Below are 8147 nucleotides of genomic sequence, written 5' to 3' on the forward strand. Positions count from 1 at the left end.
ATCAACACTTCCAAACAAACATGCAATATTTCAACATCAACCAAATCATCAAACATAACTTCATTCCAGCAAGTAAACAATCATCAAACGAGAATCTTAATTAAATTATAAGCTTCCCTTACCTCTAAATCTTAGTCGAATGCTCACAGTTTGCAGAGAATAGATCACCACCAGAATTCCTAGAGTCCTAAGGTCACGATTTGTGAAACTAAACCAAACAAAAGACCAAAAATACTCAGAATGAGTGGATAAACTCATGCAACCAAAAATCAGGGTTTGCATGTGACAGAAAACTAACGTTCCAAGGAGAAAGTAACTCACCGGCTTGAAACCACCACTTGATCGGTTTAAACGAAAGCCCTTGACACTGGGAGAGTTCAAAACGGTGCCTGAGTGGTGATCGGAAGAAGAAAAGATGAAAATTTCTTAGAGAGAAGGTGGAGATTATAGAGAGAAGGAGGAGAAAATGGAGTTCAGCAGTTTGGAGAAGAAAGGTGGATGCAGAAAGTGGGACCGAATTTTAAAATCTCGACTTAAATACCCCTGCTAAAATCGATCGGTCCACTCTCCTGCAGTCACCTGTCTTCTACTCTCTGAAAATTTGAACATTTTTCCTTGACACCTGGCTTCCACTACTTGAGATTTTTAATGAGTTCTGACAGTGATAGTATATAATAAGTTTTTAAATATGATTACTTTGAATTATTAAATATTTAAAAATGATAAAAAATTGATTTACAGATAATAATTTTAAAACCAAATATTATTCTTGAATGTAATCATGTAAAAGCCATTACATGGTCAACGACTTTGTAAGGTGGATCTTTATTGAATGCAATTAGTGTATGAAATGGAAGTGTGAGAGATTAGAAAAACAATTCTTAAATCGCATAATGATTAAATTCACTGAAACTGTTTAGAATGATTCACGTGCAAAAATTAAATGATAAATATTATTTAGTGACACGCTCCCTCTCACACCAAATAGTAATATATTATTATTAATTATTATTATTATTATTATTATACCTCGAATTGATGAGACAAAGCTGAAAAGAGATAGTGGAAAATTCATATTAAGAACACATAATGAGACTATTATCAATCTTTAGAAAACTGCTCTATATTGAACGTGTTTCTAAAAGCAAAAATCTCAAAACTATTTAATTGTTTACATACAATTTTGATCTTGAGTTTTTGAAAGTGACCAATAAGATGTATGGGCTCTTATCAGCTGAATACCAAGGTTTGTCCACAATATAATTAACACCCAAAAGTGAATGTTTGTTTTTTTTTCTACACCTCCCTTTTTTTCTTTCTGCAACATAATAGAACTCAAACGCCAAACTAGTCCTATTAAAAGTTATACTAAAAAGCTAAAAATTACCAATGCATTTTCATTTTTTAAAGCATTTAGAATTGTGCACTGAAAGATATTTTTAGATTTTAAAATATATTTCAGAATTTACATTTTAAAATATATTTCAGAATATACCCTAAAAAAATTATTTTGAAATATACATTTCTAAACGTATTTATGGATTTAGAACATATTGGATAATCCAAAATATATTTAGATAAAATTACATTCGGAATAAAAAACTGAAATACGTTAAAAAAATACTTTCGATATTATGTTTGGGAAGTATTTCCAAATTGGGTTTTCTTATTCTGGATTGGATTTCTTCTCCCTGTGTTTCCTCACCCAACTGGAGAGCTAGGCTGGTTATGTTTCTTCTCCTTCATTATTTACTTCTCTATGCCATGGAATTGTTTGGGAAGCAAGCTTCTCATTTGCATGTCTAAGCTGATTCTGGGTCTATGTGCATGATGCATTTCTTCTCTCATGATCTTCTGAGTAAAGGTGGAGCCATTGTAGCCAACAATTTCATTGTATCATGAGAAGTACCTTGTTGCCTCAAACACATCAAGCTCGTCAGAATCGTTAGGAAGGAAGAATTTGTGATTATTTTCTCGATACATGAGGCTGGTATTGGATATCACCAGTGTAAAATAGGCATACAACGTCTAATATTTAACTAAGCACGTTAAAAATTATGGATGGCAATATCGTAAATAAAACCGCGTGATTGACGTTAGTTGGTTAGAGGAACAAACTTTAATTATCTTTTCGACGTCTCTTGGTCAAGCAAGAGATGGTGTTCAAATTCATAAAATTTGAGCACGAAGATATTTTAAGAGACTCATTAAACGTTTGTTGGTCAAAGGAACAGACGGTAATTGCATTTTTTACGTCTCTTTGATCAAGAAATATGATGGCAATACTCTAGTTAGGACAAGCCAAATCTTGAAGCAAATCAAGCCATAAGTTCATGGATGAAGATTGCGGAATTTGGTGGTGGTGAAAGGTGTTGATAACTCATGGTTTTAGTGAGTTGTATGGTGATGGAAGATGTGTTTAAGGGTTCTCTAAGAGAGGTTGGGCCAACTCTTGGAGGAAGGTGGCTAGATGAGGCCACTTGAGTTGCTCTAGCCTAGGGTGACCTTAAAAGAGTAGTATTGTACAAAAATGGTAGCATAACTTTACTCTAAATCAAAGGTGATTACATGATGGAGAGCACCTCTATTTATAGGCTAAGGTGTCTCAAAATAGGCTAAAACTTTAACCTAAAAAAGTCACCTTGGTTGGCTTGGAGTGCAAGGAGAAATCCTTTCCAATAGGAGGGAGACAAGTGGCAAAAATCCTCTCAAATGAGAGAGTGACATATGACCACTACCTATGGAAAAACTCTCCATTTCTAGAGTGACATATGGCCACTAACTAGGAGGAAAACTCTCCAATGGGAAGCTTTCACATGTCTTGGACAAAATTCTTCTCCCTTGTTCTCCAAGCTTAGCTAAAATTTTGACTCCTTGGTCAACACACCCATTTTGAAGGTCCAAGGATAGTCAACTTTGAGCCTTGGCCCTTTGTTGACTTGTTTGGTCAAAATCATATTATACTTGGCCCAAAATACAAGATCCAATTGAAATCCTACAATACTAGGCCTATAATACAAAGCTCAAATAAAATCTAGACTACTTGGCCCAAAATACAAGGCCAAAGTTATTCTTACTCTACTAAATCTTCATGATGACTTAAGATGGCCCAAGAGAAAAAATCTAGGTTCATCTTTCATAGATGCCTCCAACACTTCATGAATGTGCTAGGTCATGGCAAGGGATATGCCATCATCCCCTCCCTCTTGAAAAGGATTTGCCCTCAAATCTTCTTATTCTCTTATGACAAAAACATTTTTCTTATTATTGGTTAATTTGTGTATTTTTCCACCATGATCAAAGATTCATATGCAAGTGTCATCAAACTCAAAACCAATAATCTTATCAGCCACAAACAACATGTATCTAGATGAAAGATTTAAATAAAACCTTATGCTAATTTTAAAAGAATTTACTTCAAAACTTAGAAGGTCTACTCCACAAAAATTGTTTGTGTTTACTTTGAGTTAATTGTATCCTAAAAGGTAACATCAATTCAAAGTTTGATTTGGAAAAATTTGAGGAGTTAAAAATAGTTGAAGGTGAAAAAGAAGTTGCAATTTCAAAAGTAAAAAATAGAGTTATGAAATATGGTTGGATGTATTGAGAAAAGTTCAAGGATTGTAAAACTCCCTTCATCATCTTAGTCTCAACCTTAATTGTGGGAGTGATATGGGGCTTTAGTAACTCTTCCTCTTCTTCTTTTATCTCAATCTCTTGTTTTTCTCTCTTTTCTTTCTCATTCGTTTCTTTTATCTTTTTCTCTTTATACTCTCTTCTTATTTCCTCCTCCTTTTTCTCTCTTCTTACTTGCTCCTCTTTCTCTTTGTTCTTTCTCTCTTTTCTCATGCTCTTCTTTGTCCCTTTGTTCTTTCTTCCTTCTTTTGTCTTCCTCTCTTCTTCTCTTTATCCTCCTTAAATCCTTTTGGACTTTTTCTTGTTTTTCATTAAGAGTTCTAAGTTCTTCTTCCAACTTAGCAAGATACTCTTCTCTTTCAATTCTTTATTTTTCTTTGAAAAGAGTTTCTTCCCTTTGCCAAATTTTAAGTGACTTTAGCTCTTTTGCTAAAATTTTCAAAGTGGGTTTTACATCCTCACTAGAGTCACTTCCAATTTCATAGAAATTAGTCTTAGACATCCTTAAAGGTTTTCAAAAAGATGCATTGCAACAAACAAATACTTAAATTTCAAAGAAAGTTCCTTAAGACTCTTAAGGAGGCAAAAGACAACCAAGTTCACTTCTAGGAAAGGGAGGTGAATCAGAATGGATTTCTTAAATACCAAACATTTCCTAGCCAAAGTTTACCTTAGCCACTCTTAAACCAGATTTCTCAAAGGGAACTAAAGTTGAAATTAAAGTTGACACACTAAGCTATCATAATTAAAGAAAGCAAATAAACTAGCTATGAGGCCTAATGATTACGTTAGAAGAACTTTGGTTCCTCCAACCAACCAACTAAAAAAACAAAAATTACTATGAAATAAAGGTTCTTTGTTAGGAGATGGGATTGGGCACCAAAGACTCCCCTAAGACACCTAACAAGGTTGTGAGTTACAAGAGAAAAAAAAAATTACAAAACCAAAAAATTACAAACAAATCAAAGCTTCCTCCCAAGGTGTTTCTCTCCTTTCTTTTTGGCTACCACTCTAGACTTCAAGTTCCCTTTGGGTCTCCACCGCCTAGAAGGCTACCTCTAAGATATTGGATCACCTCACAAAGAGAACCTACACCACACAAAGTAACCAAAAGTGTAGATACCGTTCGGTCATTCACTCCTTCCTCCCACCGTTCGGTATTAGTGTAGATATCGTTCGGTCATTCACTCCTTCCTCCCACCATTCGGTATTAGTGTAGATACCGCTCAGTCCTTCACCCTTTCCTCCCACCGTTCGATATTAGTGTAGATACCGTTCGGTCCTTCACACCTTCCTCCCTTATCGTTTGGTCCCTTACCGTTCGGTACGCTTCTTTTTCCTCCTTTCATAAACTTTCCACTTCCTAACACTCCCTCTAATGGAATGTGTTCAGCCAACTGAAGTAATTCATGTCAAGTCAACAACAAGAAATAAGTACAGAACGGTAACAAAACAAGAGCATAATAATAGACACTAAAAAACACAAAGTATTCAAACTTGGAGACTTCTGGAAATAAAATAGATATAGGCGGTAATCAAGAAATTCATGTCACAAGACTAATGCTATCACTGTTAATTAAAAACCACCCAACAGAATACTAGGCATCCCTCTAATCTAGCAAGAAACACTTCATACCCATTTTTCCAGAGGTAGCATTGTACTTTTCACTTTCACACTATGTTTCCATCTTTTCGCTCTGCAACCTGTATGTTTTTCCCATTCACTAAGTGTTTGCTTCCTCGATCCACAAGAGGCAAATTGCACATGACTCTACAAGAAAAGAAAATTACAAGCTGCTCAATGAAATTTTTTAGGGACGAACTCAAATCCATTCACATGGAGTTCTTTTATGCTTCTCAAGCTGTTTTCTTGGTATAGAACCTGTGATAAACAATACTACTGAAAATTATATATTTTCTGAGATAATATTGGATGAATGCTAACATAAAAGTCAACTCCAAAATCATAAATAAAATAAATGGATATACAAAAAAGAACTTCTAAGTCCTTGGGGGCAAAAGAACTTCTGTCATATACCACTAAACTTCTGTCATATATTTTATTTAAATTAATTTAATTTATTCTGTTACTTTAATCCACTAATAGGGTGAAAACACACTCCTATATTTGTTCTGTTTACATAAAGACAAATAAACAAAGTGAGGAATCTCTCTTAAAAAGGTAAATGCTTAGTTTTGGTGAGAAGAATTTGTACTGTCTAGTTTACTATCATTACAATTTTTTACTAAAATATCTACGAAAGTTGATTGTATAATGATTCATAAAACCTGAGCATGAAGCAGGAGTAATTATGTGAAGGGTTCTGATTAATCTTTGTCGTTTTTTAATTAATTAATTATTGGTCCAATTATAGTTTATGCAAATTATTTATATTGAAGGAAAAGATTATAAAATATGTTAGGAGAATGTGAAAAAAACGAGTACCTTCTTTTGCTTCTTTTGCACAATGGTGGAACAAACTCTATCAGACACATAAAAACCTGAGAAAGGAAACAACATTGTGCATATAACTTCATAACCTATTTAATTAAAGCGAAATCAAATATGCTTTATGCGAAATGGCCAAATTAACAAAACATAGGTCATAGTGAAGCTCTAATAGGTAAATTGAAAATGCATATAAAGCAAGAGAAAGGTAGAACAAACAAACGAGATTCGCAAAATTCCAATAGGTATTAGGTTCTCTAATTTCTAGGGTTTTCGGAATAGTGTAGCGGTTGAAAAACGGAGTTCAAACGAAAGGCCAAGCAATTAGGGATTGCAGAAGAATATAACTTACCGGTGAGGGACCAACGACGAAGGATACCGTCGTACACTCCCTAACGAATCGCGAAAAAGGAGTGCAAGTCAAAAACTGCAGTGGAGAGAAGACGGTCCTGAACTGTGAAAACAGACAAGATGGAAACTGGAAAATGGAGAAGCAAATGCTCAGCTGTGAAGGCACTGGAGAACAAAATGGAAAATGGAGAAGAAGAAAGAGGAAACCTGAGGTAGCAAGAAGGATTTGAGGGAATTTTTTTAGCAGTTACAGGATGTTTTTACTAACAAACCGCTAAAAATATAACGTTAAAAACGTAAACATTTATTTATTAAAAAATAAATTCAAAAATTAAGGACGGTTTAGAAGAAAAATTGCCAGAAATATATTTTAAAAAAAATAATTAAAAACTTAACTGCGGTTTTAGAAAAAATCGACCGAAAATTATATGAGGTTTTTAATACTGCCAGAATTTAACCCGTGTTATAATATACTATTTTTGTAGTGACCTTGGCCTCGACATCGGTTGACATGTCACCGAGCATTCATGCAAGCAATATCCCCTTAAGAGTTATAACTTGTATTAAACAAAAGAACATTAAGGATAACTAATCATACGGAAAAAACTTAAAAATAGGATAAATCTATAGAATATAAGTCCATAAAGGTAATGGTTCATATAGTACCATAAATAATTACTATTTTTGAGGTATGTCATTTATACAGCACACTGATAACTTGAGCGTCAAAGGATTTTTGCATGCTTCTCAGCCAAGGACTCTCACTACCAAATCAAAAGAAGACATATCGACAAAGAGATACCTAAAACATATCAAATCAAAACGTGAAGAGCACACAGGTGGACACATGTTGTTGTGAGATATCTCAATCTTGTAAGAACAATTGACATCATGGGGTTGAATTATGTCTATACATATGATGTGTACTAGAAACATGCAAGAAACGAAAAAACATAAGTACCTAGTGATGGTTCCAACCAAATGACAATGCTTATGGAGTTATAAAGAGAGTTAGCTAATTTGTCGAAGAGATGGATGTGCCAAAAGCAGGAATGATAAAATGAAGAGGAAGTTGGAAGAGGTAGTAGGAGAGAAAAGTCAATCTCAACCTAGCAAAACACAAATGACGTCTCCACTTTGGACACACATTGAAATTTGTAGAAAAAGTATGTAAGGTACAAATCAGCTCATGACTGTTACCACTAACACATCCACATTACTCTCAAGAGCAAGACGACACTCTTTCATAGATGGTATAATGGAAACATCCCTCCCACCTAATTGGAAGGCCTTTACAATAGACATATTCGATGACACCATTGATCTCGATGAACATATAAATATTTACATTACCAAAATCAACTTATATACAACTGATGACGTTTTCATGTGTAGGGTATTTCCTACCTCGCTTAATAACACAATCTTAAGTTGGTTTACTATGCTCCCACCTTTCTCTATCAACTATTACTTGTTTTGGTGCCTAGTTTGCTACAAGTTGACCTCACCACCTCACTTTAATCTCCTTGGTCAATATACAAAAAAGAGAAGGGAGAGTTTCTATAAATCACTACAAGAAAACCAGTAATTATCGATAGAATTTTACTAACAGATATTGATAAAGGACTATCCCTTGATCCTATAGAAGAATAACTTGAGGAAGAGTCATTGTAATTCATAGGACCTATGATAAGGTCAAGGAGCAAAAATT

The 8147-nt window shown here is 34.3% G+C and overlaps 1 long non-coding RNA gene across 3 annotated transcripts; it reads right to left on the reverse strand.

The window, feature by feature from the left end:
- Positions 1–4163: 4163 nt before the first annotated feature.
- LOC124826087 (uncharacterized) lies at positions 4164–6875 on the reverse strand. Of its 3 annotated transcripts, XR_015783535.1 has the most exons (5): positions 6644–6868; positions 6438–6563; positions 6083–6138; positions 5273–5407; positions 4235–5033 (listed from the first exon to the last, which is right to left on the reverse strand). It is a non-coding gene; the product is annotated as an uncharacterized LOC124826087 (long non-coding RNA). The 3 variants fall into 3 exon arrangements; XR_007027814.2 differs by having other exon boundaries at positions 4164–5033; positions 5273–5518; positions 6438–6875; XR_007027815.2 differs by having other exon boundaries at positions 6438–6855.
- Between the last annotated feature and the right edge of the window lie 1272 nt (positions 6876–8147).

Source organism: Vigna umbellata, chromosome 1 (assembly GCF_029865625.1).
Source record: "Vigna umbellata cultivar VRB3 chromosome 1, Vumbellata_1.0, whole genome shotgun sequence".
NCBI classification, from domain to species: domain Eukaryota; kingdom Viridiplantae; phylum Streptophyta; class Magnoliopsida; order Fabales; family Fabaceae; genus Vigna; species Vigna umbellata.